Source organism: Hyla sarda, chromosome 7 (genome assembly GCF_029499605.1).
Source record: "Hyla sarda isolate aHylSar1 chromosome 7, aHylSar1.hap1, whole genome shotgun sequence".
Taxonomy (NCBI): domain Eukaryota; kingdom Metazoa; phylum Chordata; class Amphibia; order Anura; family Hylidae; genus Hyla; species Hyla sarda.
In genome coordinates this window covers 157,041,323-157,065,927 of record NC_079195.1, presented here as the reverse complement: position 1 = coordinate 157,065,927, position 24,605 = coordinate 157,041,323, and the positions used below count along the sequence as shown (strand labels likewise).

General features: G+C 42.5%; 1 protein-coding gene across 9 annotated transcripts in view; it reads right to left on the bottom strand.

Annotated features, from left to right (window-relative positions):
- The window catches only part of ADAT3 (adenosine deaminase tRNA specific 3), a 100,454-nt gene that overhangs the window by 13,378 nt on the left and 62,471 nt on the right, over positions 1–24,605 (bottom strand). For 3 of the 9 annotated variants that reach the window (XM_056531105.1, XM_056531106.1, XM_056531108.1), the window contains one exon: positions 8,257–8,439. The exons of the other annotated variants lie outside the window; for them this stretch is intronic. The gene's annotated coding sequence lies outside the window, so the exon portion shown is untranslated. The remainder of the gene's footprint in view (positions 1–8,256; positions 8,440–24,605) is intronic. 9 annotated transcript variants of the gene reach the window in all.

Below are 24,605 nucleotides of genomic sequence, written 5' to 3'. Positions count from 1 at the left end.
GGCCCATTTTGGCCTTAAGGACCAGAGCGTTTTTTGCACATCTGACCATTGTCACTTTAAGCATTAATAACTCTGGGATTCTTTTACCTTTCATTCTGAGTCTGAGATTTTTTTCGTGACATATTCTACTTTATGTTAGTGGTAAAATTTCATCGATACTTGCATAATTTATTGGTAAAAGATTCCAAAATTTGAGGAAAAAATTGAAAATGTAGCTTTTTTTTTTATAACATTGAAGCTCTCTGCTTATCAGGAAAATAGACATTCCAAAAAAATTATATATTGATTCACATATACAATATGTCTACTGTATGATTACATTATAAAGTTGACATGTTTTTACTTTTGGAAGACATCAGAGGGCTTCAAAGTACAGCAGCAATTTTCAAATTTTTCACAAAATTTTCAAAATCTGAATTTTTCAGCAACCAGTTCAGTTTTGAAGTGGCTATGAAGGGCCTTCAGATTAGAAATACCCAATAAATGACCCCAGTAAAAAAAACTGCACCCCTGCAAAGTATTCAAAATGACATTCAGTAAGTGTGCTAACCCTTTAGGTGTTTCACATGAATAGCAGCAAAGTGAAGGAGAAAATTTAAAATCTTAATTTTTTACACTCGCATGTTCTTGTAAACCCAGTTTTTGAATTTTTACAAGGGGTTAAAGGAGAGAAATCTTCCTAAAATTTGTAACCCAATTTCTCTCGAGTAAGGAAATACCTCATATGTGTATGTAAAGTGTTCGGCGGGCACAGTAGAGGGCTCAGAAGGGAAGAAGCGACACTGGGATTTTGGAGAGTGAGTTTTTCTGAAATGCTTTTTGGGGGGCATGTCACATTTAGAAAGCCCCTATGTTGCCAGGACAGCAAAAGAAAAAACCCACATGGCATACTATTTTGGTTTTCGGGGTCTTTTTCTCCTTTTACCTCTTGTGAAAATAAAAAGGTATGGGACAACACCAGCATGTTAGCAGGGCTGTGGAGTCGGAATCGAGGCCGAAATTTTGGGTACCTGGAGTCGGCAAACAATGCACCGACTCCTACTAAATTTAGATTGGAATAAAAAATGTAAAAAAAAGCAAGTGTAAATGTTCCAATTCACAAAAAGTTATAATTAATGACTTCTCTACTTTAAGAACAAAGACCAATGCACGCAGTGCCTCACGTAACCGCAAAACTAACACGTTAAGTGACCGCAAAGACGCATGCTTTTCATGTGCTTTACTATATGGCACACAATGCACAATTAGGAGCGGCAATACTTAGACTTTCCATAGTGTTGTGTTCTGCTGTTACAGGGAACCCATGGGTAACCTAGCCTCTCACTGATAAGGGATTAAGGAAATGTGTTTTTTGCAGGACTAGAGACACTTGCATAAGTGAAGGGACTGGAGGGTCAATAGTTCAAGACTGAAGCTGTAAACCATTGGAAAAACTGCTGCCATTCAGCTAAGGCTATAAAAACTCGTAAACTCGATTGTTCGCTTAAAGGGGTACTCCGCCCCTAGACATCTTATCCCCTATCCAAAGGATAGGCGATAAGATGTCAGATCGCCGGGGTCCTGCTGCTGGGGACCCTCGGGATTGCCGCTGCGGCACCGCACTATCATTACTGCACAGAGCGAGTTCGCTCTATGCGTAATGAAGGGCGATACAGGGGCCAGAGCATAGTTACGTCACAGCTCCGCCCCTCGTGATGTCACGGCCAGCCCCCTCAAGTCTACAAGTCTATGGGAGGGGGTGTGGCAGTCGTCACGCCCCCTGCTATAGACTTGCATTAAGGGGGCAGGCTGTGATGTCACGAGAGGCGGAGCCATGACGTCACGCTGCTCCGTCCCCTGTATCGCCCGTCATTACACACAGAGCGAACTCTGTGCCGCAGCAGGACCCTGGCGATCTGAAATCTTATCCCATTTCCTTTAAACTTTAAAAATGACTATGGGATTCTACTAGGGAAATCATGTTTTAAAATAAATGCCCCTTCCTGGATTCTCCCACTGCCCTATCTTCAGCAGCAGATCAGCACACAAACTGTTCAATACAGTAGGACTGTTGGCTTCCCAGCCTGTAGTCCTGTGGTAATGACATGTATGTTGCCTTTCTTTCCTTCAAAGGAATGTATAAAATACATTTGCATATTAATACAGAGAAGTCGGGGAGTCGGAAGTACAGAAAACTCCGGAGTCGGAACATTTATCCAGCGACCCCACAGCCCTGCATGTTTGTGTAAAAATGTAAATTTTTTTTTTACACTAACATGCTGGTGTAGCCCCCAACTTTACCTTTTCATAAGGGGTAAAAGGAGAAAAATCCCCCCAAAATTTGTAGTGCAATTTCTCCCGAGTACGGAAATACCCCATATGTGGCCCTAAACTGTTGCCTTGAAATACGACAGGGCTCTGAAGTGAGAGAGCGCCATGCGCATTTGAGGGCTAAATAAGCAATTTGCAATAGGGGCGGAACCGGTTACCTACAGTAAAACCCTACAGCAGTGTTTCTCAAACAGGGTGCCTCCAGCTGTTGCAAGACTCCCAGCCTGCCAGGACAGTCTATGGCTGTCCCCGGCAATACTGGGAGTTGTGGTTTTACAACAGCCGGAGGCTCCGTTTAGGAAACACTGACGTATAAGACGTTTTTCATTTTTTATTTGGGGGGGGGGGGGGGGGGGGGGAAATGGGACGTGCAAGGGGGTGTATATGTAGTGTTTTACTTTTTATTATTTGTTAGTGTAGTGTTTTTAGGGTACATTCACACAGACGGGGGTTCACAGTAAGTGTTACGCTGGGAGTTTGAGCTGCGGCGGAAAATTTGCCACAGCTCAAACTTGTAGAAGGAAACCCACTTTATACCCTGTGCATTCACAATGGGGGGGGGGGGGGGATGCCCCAAACCTTCAGCTGTGGCAAAATGACAACTCCCAGAATGCACTGACAGACCGTACATGCTGGGAGTTGTAGTTTTACAACAGCTGTAGGCACACTGGTGGGGAACCACTGAGTTAGAAAACAGACTCTAGCTCAGTGTTTCCCAACCAGTGTGCCTACAGCTGTTGCCAAACTACAATTCCCAGCATGGTCAGACAGTCAGGGATGCTGGGTGTGTAGTTCTGCAATATCTGGCCCTTCAGATGTTACAGAACTACAACTCCCAGCATGCCTGGACAGTCTGGGCATGCTAGGAGTTGTAGTTATGCAACAACTGGGGAAGAACAGTTTAGAGACCACTAAGTAGTGGTCTCCTAACTGTAGCCCTCCAGATGTTGCAAAACTACAACTCCAAGCATGCCCAGACTGTCCAGGCATGCTGGGAGTTGTAGTTCTGCCACATATCAAGGGCCAGATATTGCAGAACTACATGCCCAGCATCCCTGACTGTCTGGACATGCTGGGAATTTTACTTTTGCAACATCTGGAGGGCTACAGTTTGGAGACCACCATATAGTGGTCTCCAAACTGTTCCACTTCAGATGTTGCAAAACTAAAACTCCCAGCATGCCCACACACTCAGTGCATGCTGAAAGTTGTAGTTTTGAAACATCTGGAGGACCACAGTTTAGAGACCACTACACAGTGGTCTCCAAACTGTGACCCTCCAGATGTGGCAAAACTACAACTCCCAGCATGCCCATACAGCCTTTGGCTGTGTGGGCATGCTGGGAGTTGTAGTTTTGCAGCTTTTAGAAGGCCACAGAGAAGATCACTTACCACGATCTTCACTGCAGCCTTCTCCGCTGCACTTTCCAGCCGCCTCTCCTCCTGTGTCTAAGCCGCCGCCGCTGCTCCAGGATGCCGCCTCCATCGGTCCGTGTAAGCCGGGCCATGCCCCCTACCTCGCCTACCTGAATTGACCTGCGATTTCCTGCGATCGCCGACATGGGGGGGGTCTCAGCAGTCATCCCGGACCGATCACCACCCAGCGAGCGGCGGTGATTTGAAATGCAGAGAGCGTATGCACATGCCCTTCGTCCCCAAGGAGTTAAGGACGCAGCCCTTTTTTGCAATTCTGACCACTATCACTTTATGCTTTTACCGATTATTCTGATTCCGAGATTGTTTTTTCGTGACATACCGTATTTATCGGCGTATAACACGCATTTTTTAGGCTAAAAATTTTAGCCTAAAGTCTATCTGCGTGTTATACGCCGATAAGCCGCTGCAGTTCAATGATTTAAAGCGGGCGCTTTAAATCAATGAACTGCAGCAGCTTTTGCAGGTCCAGAGACCTGCCGTCGCTGCCGGCTTCTCTGCCCCTGCCTATCCTGGGGTCCAGAGACTGCCGGCGCCGCTTCCCCATTACCTCCCCAATCCCCCCCGGTTTTCCTGACCCCGCAGAAGCCCCCAGGGAAGGCAGGGGGAGAGAGGCCATCACTGCCCCCTTCTCTCCCCCTGCCTTTCCTGGGGTCTAGAGCGCTGCTGCCGCCACTTCTATCCCCCTGGCTGTTGGCGCCGCTGCCCCAATGCCTCCCCCATCCCCAGTTTTATGATTACCTGTTGCCGGGGTCGGGTCCGCAGTGCTTCTGGCTCCGGTGTGGCATCTATGCGTCGTTGCTATGTGCTGTGAGGCGCAATGACGTGTGCCAGAACAGCAAAAAAAAAACCTACATGGCATACTATTTTGGAAACTATACCCCTCAAGGAACGTAACAAGGGGTCTAGTGAGCCATAACACCCCACAGATGTTTGACGACTTTTCGTTAAAGTTGGATGTGTAAATGAATTTTTATTTTTTCTCACAAAAATGCTGGTTTTCCCCCAAATGTTACATTTTTCCAAGGGGTTATAGGAGAAAATGCCACCCAAAATTTGTAACCCCATCTCTTCTGAGTAGGGAAATACCCCATGTGTGGACGTCAAGTGCACTGCTGGTGCACTACAATGCTCAGAAGAGAAGGAGCAACATTGGGCGTTTGGTGAGCGGATTTGGTTGGAATAGAAGTTGGGGGGCCATGTGCGTTTACAAAGAACCCTGTGGTGCCAGAACAGTGGACCCACATATGACCCCATTTTGGAAACTAAACCCCTCACAGAATTTAATAAGGGGTGCAGTGAACATTTATTTTGTTTGCATTTAGGTCAGAACCGCTGTAAAATCAGCCACCCCTGTGCAAATCACCAATTTAGACCTCAAATGTACATAGTGCGCTCTTACTCCCGAGTCTTGTTGTGCGTCCGCAGAACATTTTACGCCCACATATGGGGTATTTCCGTATTCAAAAAAAAAAATGCGTTACAAATTTTGGGGGTCTTTTTTTTTCCTTTTACCGCTTGTGAAAATTAAAAGTATGGGGCAACACCAGTATGTTGGTGTAAAAATTATTTTTTACACTAACATGCTGGTGTAGACCCCAACTTTTCCTTTTCATAAGGAGTAAAAAGGAGAAAAAGCCCCCTAAAATTTGTAACACAATTTCTCCCGAGTACGGAGATACCCCATATGTGGCCCTAAACTGTTTCCTTGAAATACGATAGGGCTCCGAAGTGAGAGAGCGCCATGCGCATTTGAGGCCTAAATTGGGGATTTGAATCCACCACAAAAATACCCCACGGCAGTGTTTCCTAAACAGGGTGTCTCCAGCTGTTACAAAATATCCAGCATGCCTGGACAGTCAGTGGCTGTCCGGCAACACTGGGAGTTGTTGTTTTTCAACAGCTGGAGGCTGTTTTGGAAACAGTGCTGTACAAAACATTTTTTTCTTTTTTTATTAGGGGGGGGGGGGGGGGAATGGGAGTGTGTAGGGGTATGTGTATATGTAGTGTTTTACTTCTTATTTTGTGGTGTAGTGTTTTTAGGATACATCCACACGGTTGGGTTTACAGTGAGTTTGAGCTGGGGAGGGCAAACTTCAAGCTGTTGCAAAACTACAACTCCCAGCATGCACTGACAGACCATACATGCTGGGAGTTGTAGTTATGCAGTTATGTTATGCAACAGCTGGAGGAACATTGGTTGCGAAGCACTGAGCATTTGTTACTTAACTCAGTGTTTTGCAACCAGTGTGCCTCCAGCTGTTGCAAAACTACAACTTCCAGCATGTACAGTCTCTCAGTGCATGCTGGGAGTTGTATTTTTGCAACAGCTGGAGGCACACTGGTTGCGAAACACTGAGTAAAGGTAACAAACTCTGTTTCACAACCAATTTGTCTCCAGCTTTTGCAAAACTGCAACAATCAGCATGCATTGACACCCGAAGGGCATGCTGAGTTGGAGTTTTGCAACAGCTGGAGGCAAACTGCTACAACTCCCAGCAAGCCCTTTGGTAGTCTGTGCATGCTGGGAGTTGTAGTTATGCAACAGTGAATGCACACTTCTTCATAGAAAATATGTGCCTCCAGCTGTTGCAAAACTACAGCCCCCAGCATGCACAGACTACCAAAGGGCATGCTGGGAGTTTTAGTTGGAATGCCAACTGTTGCAAAACTACAACTCCCAGCATGCCCTTGGGCTTTGCATGCTGCGAGTTGTTGCTAAGCAACAGTAGGTGGTGAACAGGCCTCATTTCCTGCTGTATCCTGCCCCATTCACCCTTTTTTTCCGGGTCACCAGAGAAAAGATAGGCCAGGAATTGCGGAAATCGCAGGTCTGAATTGACGCCCGATTTGCCGCTATCGCTGACATGCCGGGATGGTTGCTGATAGATATCAGCAGTCATCCCGTTCCGATCACCGTGTCCGGAGACGGGGTGATCCAGGAAAACTGCGCCGTAAATGTACGGCGATGTGCTCTAAGTACTTCTTAGCAGCGCCGTACATTTACGGCGCATGTCCTTAAGGGGTTAATTCTCAATTCCTCTTATCTATTTTTTTGACTGCTTCTTAACTGTGCATACCTAAATAGTGACCTCATATTACTAGGAATTTTATACTGTGCACTCAAATCCTCAAATGTTCTGAGTTTATCTTCAAAAAATTGTGCCACAAATTTTAAATTATATTTGCTCCAAAATCGCCATTCCTGCCCCTCTAATTCTTTAAATCTTGTGTTCTTAAATAATCTCGTATAAACAAATGAACCTTTCACTTTCATTACTTTTTTCATTTGTTCCCATACTTTACCCACCATTTCCTCTATGGGTTCCTTTCCGCCCAACTTAGATTCAAGGAATTCTCCCATATCCTCACACATCTTTTTTCCCCCCTTTATCATTTTTGCAAAAACATCTGTTTCTTTCCATTTCTTTACATACCTCAACTGTGCTGGCATATAATATTAGTCTAAAGTCTGGAACAGATAGTCCTCCATTATTCACCCCTCTACTTAGCTAACAATTTCATTCTTGTTTTTTCCCCCTTCCAGACAAGTTCTCTTTCCATGGTTTCGGTTGCCTTAAAAATTTGTTCTCATAACCAAACCGGACTATTGGTAAACACAAACGATATCTGAGGTAAAATTATCATCTTCAATAGGCCAATCCTGTTCGCCATACTGAGTGGTAGACCTAACCAGATTTTTATTTTCACTTTTATTTTTCTCAGAATGGGCCAGACATTAAGTTCCGGATATTTTTTAACTTTCTTTCCTACGTTTATTCCTAAATACTTAAACGTTTCATCTCCTATTATCCTGAGTCTCTCATGGGACATTTGCTTATCTAATGGCATTAATACAGTTTTATTCCAGTTTATACTTAATCCTGATTTATTCCCAAATTCCTCTATTTCCTCTATAATCTCCTTCAGTGTCTGCTGCATGTTCCTAATATAAAGCAACATATCATCTGCAAAGAGTGATATTTTGTCCTCTTTCCCGTGACATTCAAACCCCTCCAGCCTCTCGTTGTTCCTAAATCCTTCCGATTGCACACCATTTATCAGAACTGCTGCCCTAGGGGAGTCATACAAAATTCCTATCCACTTCATAAATCCTTCCCCAAACCCATAGCCTCTCACTACTGCCAAAAGGTAGGACCACTCCACCCTGTCGAAGGCCTTAACAGCATCCAACGATAGGATGGAGTGGTCCCCCTCCCCTTCCCTCGTCTTCAGATTCCCAAACAATCTTCTCACATTGTCTGCTGTGGTTCTTCCACTCATGAATCCACATTGGTCTTTCCAAAATTAATAGGGGCATTACTTTCGCCAACCCACTGCTAGGACTTTTGCCAATATCTTTGTGTTGGTGTTAGGGTGTCGTGCTCACATTCATCTTTTCCAGGTTTAAAGAATTAGCGTTATTACTGCTTCCTTCATTGAGGGGGGCAGTATTCCTCTTTTTAGAATATCTTTAAATAGTTTTACTAACCTGGGAACTAGAATACTCACATACTTTTTATACAGCTCGAATGGTGTCCCATCCGGGTCCGGAGCCTTTGATCTGGGTGCCTCTTACTACCTTCCATACTTCACTCTCTGTAATCTCTCCCTCTAGCATCTCTACTGCTTCTTTCGTTTTGGTAGCTCACATTCCTTCACATATTTTCGTATTTCTTCCTTCCCATCTTTTACCTGTGAGGTATATAACTCTATAGAATTCTAGAAAAACTTTTATAAATTCCTTTCTGTTCTTTCACTATCTGCCCTTTTTATCTTTGACAGCTGCTATTATTGTTTTTCCTTTTCCTTCTTCTATAAACCTAGCCAACCACCTTCCTGGCTTCCCTCCTAAATATATCTTCTTTTCTGCCTGGAATAGGGTTTCTTTTGCTCCTCATGTCAATATTTCTTTATACCTCCCTACTATCTTCTTTTCACTCTTTTTCCAACCCTGTTACTACGAAGCGCTGTTCTGCTTCCTCTACGGTTACCATTTCTTCTTCCTCTTTCTTTGATCTTTTCTTCATCCTTACTATTCTCTCCAAATGCCTCGCAAAACTGCCTTGGAAGCATCCCAAACCATCCCCTCCAAAGCTGTTCCATCATTAATCTCAAAGTATGCTTTTATTTTATCCCCTACCTCACTTTCCTCCCCCCATACTTCTATCCAAAATGGATCTATTCTCATACTTATCTGGTGTGTTTCTCTATTAACCAGTTGGAGCATTACCGGTGTATGATCAGATCTACTCCGGGACTTGTAATTTATATCCTTTACCCATGGCATAATCTCCCCGTCTCCTATCATCATGTCTATGCGGGATAGTGTTCCCTTAGACATTATAGCACGAATATATTCTTGATTCCGGGTTCCTCTCTCTCCAATAATCCACCCATCCTAATTCCTCCACCATTCTCTTTAGCCCTGTTGTTCCACCATTCAGATATTGTCTTCCTATGCTTAATCTATCCTTCATTTCATCCATTACTGCATTAATGTTCCCCATCACCATAATTGGGATACCTCCTTTATCATTGGCAAACTTACATAATTCTTGAAATATTCCTAATAAAAAGGGGGGGTGGCACACAGCGGTCTTTTTCACTCCCAATTTAACACCAAAAATACATACCTTCCTTCTTTATTTTTAAATTTAACACCTCTACCTTCAATCCTCTATGTATTAACACACTTACCCCTCTAGAGTAGCAAGTATGCACTGAATGAAATTGTTTTACAACCCACTTCCTCTGCAAAATATGTATTTTATCTTTTGTAAAGTGTCTCTAACAGACAAATAATGCCTGGTAAATGTTTCTCAATTACTTTATAGACCGCCGCTCGTCTCACCCTATCCGCCAGCCCCCTTACATTCTAAACCAGTGTCAGGTGTCTTGGAGAGAGAGAAAACAAAACAAAAAAAAACACAACCCCTTCTGCCAAGCCTCCCCCCCCCCCCCCCCTTCCTTTGGCATTGCCAAAAACTTTTTTTCTGGCAATCCTCTATCTTGAGCCCCCCCACTCGGTCAGCCAGCCAGCTTATACCTTCTTCCCCCCAGATTACATCAATATATCGATATATTTGCTTTCCTTATCTACAGGGGAAATTAATTTATTACATTTTACCTGATCCTTTCCTTTTCCAGCCATTCATTCACTTTCTCTATTGAGGTAAAAAACCAAGACCTATCTTTATATACCACCATAAGTTTGGCAGGAAATAGCGAGTACCTGATATTTGCTTCTCTTAACCTTTTTTTGACATGTATAAAAGTTAGCCTCTCCTGCTGCGTTGCCCTCGAGTAATCTGCATAAAACATTATTTTACTACCGTTGATCTCTCGATCTGCCCCTCTAGTTGTTCTCAAGATTACATCTCTATCTGTTGCCAATAGCAACCTGACAAGAATCATTCTCGGATAGGCTCCTGGTAAGGGGGGTTTTGACGGTACCCTGTGCGCCCTTTCTACCTTAAAAAAAGTCTGATAGACTTTATCCACCAAAAGTATCCAATTTTTAACGAATCCTCGGCAGTCTTCAGCTTCTAGTCTTTCTGGGATTCCCACTATTCTTAAATTTGATAGTCTTCCTCTATCTTCTAAATCCCTCACTTTAGTTTTCAATTCCTGACATATTCCCATCAGATCTCCCACCTTTCTCTCTAATTCTTCTGTCCTAAGCTCCATCCCTTTGGTCTTATCTTCTACCTCATTCAACCTTTCCCTAATTTTCTGAAAGTCCTGCCTCAATATCACGGTATCCTGCCTTACCTCCCCTATCTGGTCTCTTTATTGCTTCATTTGTTTTTTCTACCCCCTCAAATATTTTACTGTGCATTGCTTTAGTTCCTTCTTTCTCCTGATTCTCTTCTATCTCCTCCTCTGTTTCTCCACTGCTGTCACCTTTTTATTCCTTTGACTCTTGTTGATTCACTTTCCCCTCCTTTACCCCTGTGGATTAAAATTTTTTTTCTACTCTACTTCCACCTACCGCCCCCTCTCCCTTCTCCTTATGGCGAGTCGATGTCCAGCCACCTGAGATACGGCTGGTCTTTTTTCCTTCCTCCCATTTTCCTGACCACCAGAACTACCGTAAAGTTATCTTTTCACTAGAGCAGTACAACAATCTTTATGATCTTCAGTTCAGGGATTTTAGTTTCAGGAGGACTCTGAGAATATTTTAGAACCACGCGTAAAGGTTGTCAATGCTGGGGCTTCCAAAAAATCAACAGTTGGCTAACGCAATTTACTATGGAGAAACTTCTCCAATCAGTGCACTGGTATGATCAAGCAAAATAACGCAGTCTCTTTGTGCTCAGGCTCCATACATGTACTAGTGACAGGAAAGATTGCCTACATACCTATACAAGATCTTACCCTAGCATAGCGGTCTGAGTTGTGCCATAACCGCGTAATGAGGGCACGCCGCATAGTGAAGCAATAAAATAAGGGAGGGTTGGGAGGGTTCCACAAACGACACGTGCTACGCCCCTGTAGGAGAGGGGAGAGTTATATACACACGCCCCCACCTGTTCCCAATAAGCCTCACCTGGAAGTGCAGGGAGCGATATTTACTTCCGCCGCTTGCACAAACACAGCCCTGCGGGCTCTACACTTGTGCTCAGGCTCCATACATTTACTAGTGACAGGAAAGATTGCCTACATACCTATACAAGATCTTACCCTAGCATAGTGGTCTGAGTTGTGCCATAACCGCGTAATGAGGGCACGCCTATAGAGGGCAAAAAGCAACCATGCTAGGATAAATACAATTCCTGAAATAACACATCCTACAGCCAGCATCAATCTTCACATACCCAAAGTAGACTATTCCTTGTGTGCTGAAAGAGTAGCCTCAACCAACTAGAGGTGGTAACCATACCTTGGAAACTGATAGTAACGTCCATCTGTAAAGAAACAACCTGAGAATGATAACACTCCCTGCCAAATATACTAACTGAACTATACCTATTACCATCCCTACTTGTGACATTACTTCAAATGGACACGGAAAGGCTAACTTCATGGCAGGTCTGACAAGCACCAATCCCCTGCTTATTTAAGAGGCAAAAACTAAACTGATTGGTAAATGACAAGAAATACCCATCTACCTGATAGACCATGTGGGTCATGTCGCCTGACAAGGTTCACGAAGGCACCTTACCTGATTGAGACTGTAACAACAGACATGCCTAAATAGCCTGAACATACCACATCCCGATACATGCTGAATGCAACCATGAACTCTGAGAAGTTGAGTTTCCTGCCAAGTCTAGCATCCCTGCTTTTGAACATCACTGTCACTTCCCCACAAGACACAGTCTTGGTGTCATTGACATCATAAGTGAAGGAGGAGGAAATCGGAAGCTGAGATCGCGCTGTTGCAGAAAAGGTTCAAGGATACTGGTAGAAGTCTTAATTTCTTTTATTCTATTCACACAACGCGTTTCTGGATATTAATAATCCTTTCTTCAGGCGTGATACAAGACACAGAATGCAGGAGATATATATATAAGGGAAGTGACGTATCGCACCTGGATAACAACACGCCCACAATTCTCACACAGGTAAACATAATGAATATTATTAATACTACATATAATCACTAAATAATAAATCCACTATATTCCACAATAGATAATAAACCTGTCCAATAACAGAAAGGATTATTTTACATAAAAAATGCAATAATGTACAAATGCATAAAAAACACATTGATACATAAAAAACACACAATAAAACCTACATTAAAAGGCCGTTTTTTCTATACACTCATTTAACCCCTCGGGCCACATAGTATTAAATCTAAAAATCCAATACGATTCTCGGTTAATTAACTGTTGATACCGATTAGGATTATTAGCAGGAATTTGTTCAATTACAAAAACTGACAGACAGTCGATATTATCAGGGTGACTTAAGGTTATGTGTCTCGAGACACTGTGCTGCATAAATTTTTTTGCAATATTAGAGCGATGTTTATTCATTCGAGCACGCAAACTTTGCACTGTGCGCCCAATATATTGGATCCCACATCTACATATTAGTAAATAAACTACAAAAGAAGATGCACAATTTGCACTATCCCTGCACTTTATTACCTCCTGAGTGGAAAAAGATGTTAGTTGGGATGTATTCTTACAGGGAATCCATTTGCAGCACAGACATCTCGAGGTCCCACACTTAAAGGTACCTGATTTTGCATTTTTTGTAATATCTCTAGAGATGACATCATTATTCAATATTTTTAGCCTACTTGGGGCTAACTGATTTCTAAGGGTTTTTGCCCTTCGAAATGTTAAATTAGGTCTCTTTGGTAAAACTTGCTTTAAAATCGGATCTGCATGCAGGATTCCCCAGTATTTAGTCAGTATCGCCCGGATCCGATCAGGATTATTGTTATAAGTGGTAATAAAATTAAACTTCCTTTTATTATTAGTATTCTGGATCACAGCATTCCTTCCTTTTGTCTTTTTATTTATTTTATGAACCAACTCCTTGCGCTCTAAGGTGCTTGCTTTCTGAAAAGCAGTGGACACTATTTTTTGGGGATAACCCTTTTCTAAAAATCTTTCCTGCAGTATTTTAGATTGCACAAGAAAATCTGCATCAGAACTGCAGTTTTTCCGCACACGCTGATATTGTCCATATGGGACATTTAAAATCCATTTCGGATAATGGCAACTGTTAAAGTTCAAAAAGCTATTCACATCTACCTTTTTAAAATGTGTGCATGTCTGTATTTCATCTGTGCTATTTTTAAAAACTTCCAAATCTAAAAACACGCAACTGGTAGATGAAATTGTTGGAGTAAATACTAATCCCCAATCATTGTGATTAATTTCATTAATAAAAAGTGTTGCTTCATCTTCAGTGCCATTCCAAAGTATAAATAAATCATCTATAAAACGCTTATAAAATATGATGTGCGGATTTAAAATGCGAAGGGACTCGAAATGCCCCATATATAAATTTGCATAACTTGGGGCAAATCGAGTCCCCATCGCACAACCGAGGGTCTGTCTAAAAATGTGTCCATTAAAAGAAAAAATATTGTGCTCAAGAATAAAATCAATGGAATAAAGAAGAAATTCCAACTGGGCACTAGATATAGCAGCATCTTGTTCCAAATAGTATCTGATTGCACCAAGCCCTTTTTCTTTTAAAATGTTGGAATACAAAGCACTAACATCCAAGGTTATAAATAAGTAATTATTATTATCAATATTTCTAAAAAATTCCAATTCTTGAATGAGCTGGGTGGAGTCTCTTAAAAAGCTAGGCAATTCCAACACATATTGCTGTAAAAAAAGGTCCACAAAGTGAGATAGGTGGGAACTAATAGCACCAACCCCAGAGATAATTGGTCTCCCGGGGGGATTACTTTGATCCTTGTGGACCTTTGGCAAATAATAAAAGGTGGGGAGTTGATAATTTTTGATCTTTAAAAATTCATATTCATTTTTATTTAGCACCTGAATGTCAAAGGCATTCTTAATAAAGAATAAATATTCCTCAAAATATTTTACAGAGGGATCATCTGACAGGACTTCATAATAATTCATATCCGAAAGGATCCGCATTGCCTCCTTAATGTAATCCGATCTATTTAAAATGACTGTACCCCCCCCCTTTATCAGCGGGTCTCACTATAATATTCTCATTATTTCTTAATGATTTGAGCGCTTTTCGTTCTTCCAAGGATAAATTATCCTTATGAGTCAAACGGGGAGCTTCATTAATATTCCTAAAATCATTACCCACCAATGAGTAAAATGTGTCCACAAAATTGCCTCTGTGTCCCAGAGGAAAAAAAGTGGATGTTTGTGCACATCCATATGTTTTCCACGTGCATCTAAAATACCAATATTGTCATGTTCCTCAACATTTGTCGGAATATTTGCTTTAAGTTTGCCTGTTTTGTTTTCCTTAAAAGCAAAAAAACGTGTGAGGGCCAATTTGCGAATATATTCATTCAAATCCAAAAACAACTGAAAAGGGTCCGGAGCAGTAGAGGGACAAAATGAGAGTCCCTTGGCTAAAAGGGGAATCTCATTGTCACCCAATACATGTGATGATATGTTAAATATTTTTAATGGTTTTGGTGTGCAAGTAGACTGGCAAGTTTTATTTCCTTTTTTGCAGCCCCCCCTGCATCCCGGTGGTCTATTTTTCTTTTTGTGCTTTTTTAATGTTGGTGAATTTATTTCCAGATGTGGAATCAAGGAGGGAGATGACGTGGCTATTGAATTGGTGACTGTAGACAGTCGATGTTTCAGTGGGAAATAATGCGGTAGTGTGTCCCGCTTCGGACTGATAATAGGTATTATTGTGGTGGTATGGGTGAGGACAGGGCGGGAGGCTAAAAAAGAAATATTGCAAATCGAATCCTCGGATTCTGTATTGGTGTTATTGAATGTTCCATTAATTGTATCAGATGTAACTATATCCTCCCCACCCCCATAGGCACCAAGAACTGAAGTATCAACCAAAGTTCTATCATTCTCATTATCAGATGGCGTGTCATGTACAGTACATATGGAGATATTGAAATCAGAATCCGTATCCAACGAATCAACTGTATTATTGGTGGATGAATTGTGAATATCTATTTTGATAGTGATGGATTTAGAAGATTCATGGACAAGTTTAACCCCCTTAAGGACTCAGCCCATTTTGGCCTTAAGGACTCAGACAATTTAATTTTTACGTTTTCATTTTTTCCTCCTCGCCTTCTAAAAATCATAACTCTTTTAGATTTTCATCCACAGACTAGTATGAGGGCTTGTTTTTTGCGCGACCAGTTGTCCTTTGTAATGACATCACTCATTATATCATAAAATGTATGGCGCAACCAAAAAACACTATTTTTGTGGGGAAATTAAAACGAAAAACGCAATTTTGCTAATTTTGGAAGGTTTCGTTTTCACGCCGTACAATTTATGGTAAAAATGACATGTGTTCTTTATTCTGAGGGTCAATACGATTAAAATGATACCCATTATTATATACTTTTATATTATTGTTGCGCTTAAAAAAAATCACAAACTTTTTAACCAAATTAGTACGTTTATAATCCCTTTATTTTGATGACCTCTAACTTTTTTATTTTTCCGTATAAGTGGCGATATGGGGGCTCATTTTTTGCGCCATGATCTGTAATTTTTTTTGATACCACATTTGCATATAAAAAACTTAATACATTTAAAAAAATTTTTTTTTAATAAAATGTATTAAAAAAGTTGGAATTTTGGACTTTTTAAAATTTTTTTCGTTCACGCCGTTCACCGTACGGGATCATTAACATTTTATTTTAATAGTTCGGACATTTACGCACGCGGCGATACCAAATATGTCTATAAAAAATGTTTTTTACGCTTTTTGGGGGTAAAATAGGAAAAAACGGGCGTTTTACTTTTTTATTGGGGGAGGGGATTTTTCACTTTTTTTTTACTTTTACTTTTACATTTTTTTTTTTTACACTTGAATAGTCCCCATAGGGGACTATTCATAGCAATACCATGATTGCTAATACTGATCTGTTCTATGTATAGGACATAGAACAGATCAGTATTATCGGTCATCTCCTGCTCTGGTCTGCTCGATCACAGACCAGAGCAGGAGACGCCGGGAGCTGGACGGAGGAAGGAGAGGGGACCTCCGTCCGGCGTTCTGAATGATCGGATCCCCGCAGCAGCGCTGCGGGCGATCCGATCGTTCATTTAAATCGCGAACTGCCGCAGATGCCGGGATCTGTATTGATCCCGGCACCTGAGGGGTTAATGGCGGACGCCCACGAGATCGCGGGCGTCTGCCATTGCCGGCGGGTCCCTGGCTGCGATCTGCAGCCGGGATCAGCCGCGCATGACACGGGCATCGCTCCGATGCCCGCGGTTATGCTTAGGACGTAAATGTACATCCTGGTGCGTTAAGTACCACCTCACCAGGACGTACATTTACGTCCTGCGTCCTTAAGTGGTGGCTCACTGTTGTTCACCGCAACAATACTGCGTCCAGATGCTAACTGTGGCAATGTAACAATATTCGGAGACACTATATCAGTAGTTGGAGGTGTTGTGTCACTAGCTCTTGATGTTACTTTATCAATACTGGAAGTTGATATATGCGAGTGATGATTACTACTATTAGTGCTTTTTTTCCTCCAATTGGAATTAATTATTGTTCTGAATGTAGATGATCCATTCATGCTATTTTTAATTCTATTTGTATTGGTATTATTGTGAGGAGTATTATGCGTTTTAACAGATGAATAGTTGTTCTTATCTTTATAGGTATATACAGGTTTAGATGAATTTGTCAGATTAGTAGTGACATTCAAATTTTCATTAGTGGAATTCTGATTCTCATTATGAGGTTGATATTTCGGCCATTTTCTAATTTGATTGGACATGTAGTCTTGCTTATCTCTGTTAAATTTAAAAACTTTTATTTATTAACTCGGATTCCATTTTATTTAATTTATTAGTTAACAATCTATCAGATCTTTCAAATTCAACAGTCCCTCGATAAATGGAAAGTTGTTCTTTAATTGCAGATATATCGCTAAGGGAGATGTCCACCAGTGTCCGTCTTTTGGACAACACCCTTGTGATCATCTCCCTAGAGCATTTTTCCATAAATGTCTCCCAAGATTCAGTATAGTCAATATCATTTTTAAAGGACGATTCAAATGGCATCCTCAATCCTCTAGGGGCGATATTCTGATTTAAATATAGATGAAGAAATAATATATCAACCCCATGCTGAATTTCTATTTTGCACGCATTTTCTAACTTATAAAATAAATCGGTCATGATCTTGAGATCGGGTGCAAGTACATGATCAGTCACAGGTGAATGAGACTGAGGGTTCACCACAACGCCCAACAATTGGGAAATCAGGGCGTCGCGCTTGGCAACGCGATTGCTCAGAAAGTCCATTGTAGAAAAACACACACAGTCCAACTGAGTACACAAACTACAATGAAAATTCAAGAAAACGCAAACCACAATAAAGGTCTTGATAACAGACGACCAGTCCACAGATGCCGCTACTGCTAGAAGTATTCTCAGAGGAACAACTTGATTCGTAGGTCAATGACCCACACACTATAAGACAAAAAACAACAGAGCGCTTCTGTGTGCGATCTTCCAGACCAAGTAGGATTATGTGGGTGAGTGAGGAACGCACTCACCTGGTCGGGTTGTGCATATTCCAGGCACAACGCTGATGTGGGCTTAATGTGACAACTGCTGCGGCTTCCCACGCTGGATCCACCGGCGTGTAAGAGACAGTGAAGGAGGAGGAAATTGGAAGCTGAGATCGCGCTGTTGCAGAAAAGGTTCAAGGATACTGGTAGAAGTCTTAATTTCTTTTATTCTGTTCACACAACGCGTTTCTGGATATTAATAATCCACGCACACATTTTAAAAAGGTAGATGTGAATAGCTTTTTGAACTTTAACAGTTGCCATTATCCGAAATGGATTTTAAATGTCCCATATGGACAATATCAGCGTGTGCGGAATAACTGCAGTTCTGATGCAGATTTTCTTGTGCAATCTAAAATACTGCAGGAAAGATTTTTAGAAAAGGGTTATCCCCAAAAAATAGTGTCCACTGCTTTTCAGAAAGCAAGCACCTTAGAGCGCAAGGAGTTGGTTCATAAAATAAATAAAAAGACAAAAGGAAGGAATGCTGTGATCCAGAATACTAATAATAAAAGGAAGTTTAATTTTATTACCACTTATAACAATAATCCTGATCGGATCCGGGGGATACTGACTAAATACTGGGGAATCCTGCATGCAGATCCGATTTTAAAACAAGTTTTACCAAAGAGACCTAATTTAACATTTCGAAGGGCAAAAACCCTTAGAAATCAGTTAGCCCCAAGTAGGCTAAAAATATTGAATAATGATGTCATCTCTAGAGATATTACAAAAAATGCTAAATCAGGTACCTTTAAGTGTGGGACCTCGAGATGTCTGTGCTGCAAATGGATCCCCTGTAAGAATACATCCCAACTAACATCTTTTTCCACTCAGGAGGTAATAAAGTGCAGGGATAGTGCAAATTGTGCATCTTCTTTTGTAGTTTATTTACTAATATGTAGATGTGGGATCCAATATATTGGGCGCACAGTGCAAAGTTTGCGTGCTCGAATGAATAAACATCGCTCTAATATTGCAAAAAAATTTATGCAGCACAGTGTCTCGAGACACATAACCTTAAGTCACCCTGATAATATCGACTGTCTGTCAGTTTTTGTAATTGAACAAATTCCTGCTAATAATCCTAATCGGTATCAACAGTTAATTAACCGAGAATCGTATTGGATTTTTAGATTTAATACTATGTGGCCCGAGGGGTTAAATGAGTGTATAGAAAAAACGGCCTTTTAATGTAGGTTTTATTGTGTGTTTTTTATGTATCAATGTGTTTTTTATGCATTTGTACATTATTGCATTTTTTATGTAAAATAATCCTTTCTGTTATTGGACAGGTTTATTATCTATTGTGGAATATAGTGGATTTATTATTTAGTGATTATATGTAGTATTAATAATATTCATTATGTTTACCTGTGTGAGAATTGTGGGCGTGTTATCCAGGTGCGATACGTCACTTCCCTTATATATATTTCCTGCATTCTGTGTCTTGTACCACGCCTGAAGAAAGGATTATTAATATCCAGAAACGCGTTGTGTGAATAGAATAAAAGAAATTAAGACTTCTACCAGTATCCTTGAACCTTTTCTGCAACAGCGCGATCTCAGCTTCCGATTTCCTCCTCCTTCACTGTCTCTTACACGCCGGTGGATCCAGCGTGGGAAGCCGCAGCAGTTGTCACATTAAGCCCACATCAGCGTTGTGCCTGGAATATGCACAACCCGACCAGGTGAGTGCGTTCCTCACTCACCCACATAATCCTACTTGGTCTGGAAGCTCGCACACAGAAGCGCTCTGTTGTTTTTTGTCTCATTGACATCATGGGATGCTATCATCAGAGCGGCCAGGTTTATGTCCTTGCCCTCTATGACCTCTTTGTGTATGCTGGCCGGGACGTAGGATTCAGGGGCCACGCTTAAGTCCTCAAAAGCCGTACCTGGGACGAGAGCCCTTGACGTGGACGCCACGGGTGCCAGGGGGTTGGATGACCTCCTCCTGGACTGGTGGTAAGGGGACTGCGGTATCGGCAACGGGCGTTGCCTGTGCGACAGCCCTGTCCCTTTCCAATGACTCAAGTCTGTCCTGAAACCCAGTCATCGATGACAGCACAGAGCTCATCATCTGGAGTAGCTGCCCGGACTGTGAGCCATCTCCAGTCCCGGGTACCGTGGCAAAAGTCTGTGCAGCTCAGCTTTCCTGGCGGTTGCTGCAAAAGGTACTCCCCTCTTGCGCAACTCCTCCATGATCCTAGGGATCGTCCACACTCGATAAGAAGAGACACTGCCTCTGTCCGAAGCCCTGTCCAGAGTCTCCGGAATCGACATAGCCTCCTTAATATTGGATGCATTGGACATGCTGGCTGGCAACCTGGAACTGCCTCCCCAACTTCAAAAGCAACGTCACCAAGAGCTAAGCCCTGAAGAGAAACAAAAAAACGCTCATATAAAAATCACTCACTGATGAAAGGACATGTGATGAAAACATCTCCCATCGGAGTGAAAGGCCTCTGCGTGACTGAATATGTGTGCTGTATCCAGCCTGTGCGGTGGGGGAAGTGATTTATATGATATATTATATGCCAGACTATATATTTTTTTTTTCTTTTTAGCACTATTTTTAACCTATAGTCGATATTGCTCTGAAGACGTGTCAGTAACAATATGGGTAAACGATTTGCCCCCCCAAAGACGTGTCGGGTATAATGGGCTAGTCATTTATGCTATCACTACGTATGTCGGTATTGCTCTGAAGACGTGTCAGTAACAATACAAAAAATGATCTGCCCACCAAAGACGTGTCGGGTATGATGGGCTGATCACTTATACTACCGCTATCCCCAATTGATATTGCTCTGGAAGACGTGTCAGTAACAATATGAAAAAGTGAGTTGCCACCCGAAGACGTGTCAGGTATGACGGGCTCCCCACTTATGCTACTGCTATTTGAGTTCGCACTGAATGAAAAAGTACTCAAGGTGAAGAGGCACAGCAGGATGCCGCTCCTGTATGCCTGAACGAACCAACCACTGTGGAGTCGGGTCTGCTGTAAGCCGACCTAAGGTGGGGTTTTGTGTGTGCAAGCAGGATGCCGCTCCTGTATACATAAATGAACCAACCACTGTGGAGTCGGGACTGCTGTGAGCCGACCTAAGGTGGGGTTTTGTGTGTGCAAGCAGGATGCCGCTCCTGTATACATGAATGAACCAACCACTGTGGAGTCGGGACTGCTGTGAGCCGACCTAAGGTGGGGTTTTGTGTGTGCAAGCAGGATGCCGCTCCTGTATACATGAATGAACCAACCACTGTGGAGTCGGGACTGCTGTGAGCCGACCTAAGGTGGTTTTTTTTTTGTGTGTAAGCACGATGCTGCTCCTGTCTGCCTGAATGAACCAACCACTGTGGAGTCGGGACTGCTGTGAGCCGACCTAAGGTGGTTTTTTTTGTGTGTGTAAGCAGGATGCCGCTCCTGTCTGCCTGAAATGAACCAACCTTTGTGGAGTCGGGACTGCTGTGAGCCGACCTAAGGTGAGGTTTTGTGTGTGTAAGCAGGATGCCGCTCCTGTGTGCCTGAAATGAAAGGACCACTGTGGAGTCGGGACTGCTGTGAGCCAATCTGAGGTGGGGGTTTGTGTGTGCCAGCAGGATGCCGCTCCTGTGTGCCTGAAATGAAACGACCACTGTGGAGTCGGGACTGCTGTGAGCCGATCTGAGGTGGGGTTTGTGAGGACTGCCGTATGTGTAAAATATAAGTATATTTATTATTACTGTTTATTTTAATATATATATATATCTATATATATATATATATATATATATATATATATATATATATATATATATATATATATATTATTTTTTTAATTTTAATATATATATTTTTTTTTCATTATTTATTTATTTTTTTACACACACCTGTAACTGGCAAGACGCTGATGATGTATAGGGTTGGACTGAGATGTTAGCGCCCGCCCACTGGCATCATGTGATACCTTGAGTCACCTGCACACATGACCACCGATGTCGGGATGACATTACAGACTGCGAAGCGGCGGGCATAGTGCTTTGGATACCGATGCAGCCGCCGATCAGTGACGTGGACCTGCAAACGTGACCGAAGGTAGGCGGGCTGTGAGGGGAATATCGCCACCAGGGGTGACACCGTGGCCACCAGGTGAAACAACGGCCGGTGGCGGAGCGAACCGCCGGCCAAGACAAACACAATGAGTGAGGATACCACGGCGGGTAAATATTTAAAAAGTGAAGAAAACGACCAGGCCGTTACCTCGCATTAGCGAGGCAACGGGACCTACCTGTACTGGCAAACTTCTAACTTTGTATAACCACCGAAAACGCGACTTCTCTCCCTCCTAGCGTATGAGCTCACAGCAGTGCTTCTGTAAAGAGAACACTGCAAACGCAACACACGCCCAGAAGAGGGGGATTGTGGACCTTTTATAGTCCTCCGTCCCACAAACCCAGTCTTGCAGACTGATTACATGTGGTATGACGCTATGAGGTATGAGTACTATAAGCAGTATAATGCTGTAAACATGCTATGAGCCCGTGGCCACAACCGCACAAAACAATGAATGCGGTGAACATGTGAACAATTTAAGAACCGTGAGCGTGTGACCATTATAACTATATAAGATGCTCTACTCGTGTGCACCTTGTACCAGTAATGCGTGTATGCCCATTATAACCCAAGCGTATGAACTGTATGGATACCATGATCGTGCAAATAACGAATATTACACTGTGTATACTATGATTTAATTAGATGTAGCCTATGTTATATCTCTACAGAGCATTGCACCCTACTGTTTACCGTATGCTATATTGAAACAAGACACTCTGCAGAGCATTGCACCACCACACACAGCATATGCTACCCTGCAACGAGATCCTCTGCAGAGTATTGCACCACACCAAACACAGTACATGCCACCCTGTGTTGCAACAAGACCCTTTGCAGAGCACTGCACCACACTGCACATGCTAACTGTAATGACCCTCTGCAGAGCATTGCACTATACCCCATATAATATGTTATATTGAAACCATCCCAGTTGCAGAGCATTGCACTAACTGTATAAAGTTTGTTTGGAATGAGACCATCTGCAGAGTATTGCACTATACTGTATATTGTAACGAGACCATCTGCAGAGCATTGCACCACAACTGTACATCATGTATACTATATTGTAACAAGACCATCTGCAGAGCGCTGCGCCATAACTGTATATCATGTATACTATATTGTAACGAGACCATCTGCAGAGCGCTGCCCCATAACTGTATATCATGTATACTATATTGTAACGAGACCTGTAGAGCATTGCGCCATAACCATATATCATGTATACTATATTGTAATGAGACCATCTGCAGAGCGCTGCACTATACTGTTATACAGTACATGTTATATTGTTAAGAGACCCTTTGCAGAGCATTACACTGTACCGTATACTGCAAGGGCACCATATACCCCACAGAGCACTGCAGCACATTGTAAAGAGTCGTTTCAATATAACTTTTGCTGAGCATTGCACCACACTGAATACAGCAGAGCATTGCACTATACTTTAGGTTAACGATAGCAGACAAGTCGACAGGACCACCTAACGAGCGGCCATACAGAGAACTGGGCAGCTGCCGCAGCCTGTCCCAAGGGCATAGACAATTGTAGCTGTGCGGGTGGCGGGCGGTCCACATGCCACCATGAGGCAGCTAGCGGGTTGCACGAGATGCTGAGGCCGTGCCACCCCCAGCACCAATTTAACTCACCTGCTTGCTGCCTGGACCCCACTACTGCCGCGGGCAGAGCCAACCAGAACCATACCTGCCCTATATTACCTTATAATCAGAGTGAGACACAGCATCCCCAGATAAGACAGCCAGCGGAACTGGCAGGATGCCGCGCCTGCACCCCCCCAAGCCAGACTCATGATCAGCGAGGCCTCGGCACCGTGAGCAGCAGCTCTGAAGATTTTGCGGGAGATTCAAACACCAGACACAGGAAGCAGAGATTCCACAAATGACACGTGCTCCGCCCCTGTAGGAGAGGGGAGAGTTATATACACACGCCCCCACCTGTTCCCAATAAGCCCTACCTGGAAGTGCAGGGAGCGATATTTACTTCCGCTCCTCGCACAAACACAGCCCTGCGGGCTCTACACTTATCCAGAGTTCAACAGGGGAGTCCAGAATCTACTATCACTTTGAAAAAATAGTCTCTCAGATGCAGGCCAAGCGACTCCAATTTATAACTGAGTAGGATACTTAATAATGGGTCAATATCAATAGAGAGCCATTCCTATTGGTTAATAGCAGGTCAATAACAATGTTGAGAGCGTTTCTAAATGGTTAATGGTTGGTTAGTAGCAATATTAAGTGCGTTTCTTAATGGTAAATGGCAGTAGAGAGAGTGTTCCTTAATAGCGTGTTCTTCAATCAACACTGATATAATCAAACAAAATAGCACAGTCTCTTTATCCAGAATTCAATATAGGAGTCCAGAGTCCGTTATCACTTTTCTCCTCTCAAAAGACACAGAAACAGAATCTCTTAGGTACAAACCAAGCAATAAAAACGGGGCCCCCTTTCCAATTTATAGCTGAATAGGGTAAGTATTGGTTAATAACAGGTCAATAACAGTAATGAGAGCGTTTCTTAATGGTTAATAGTG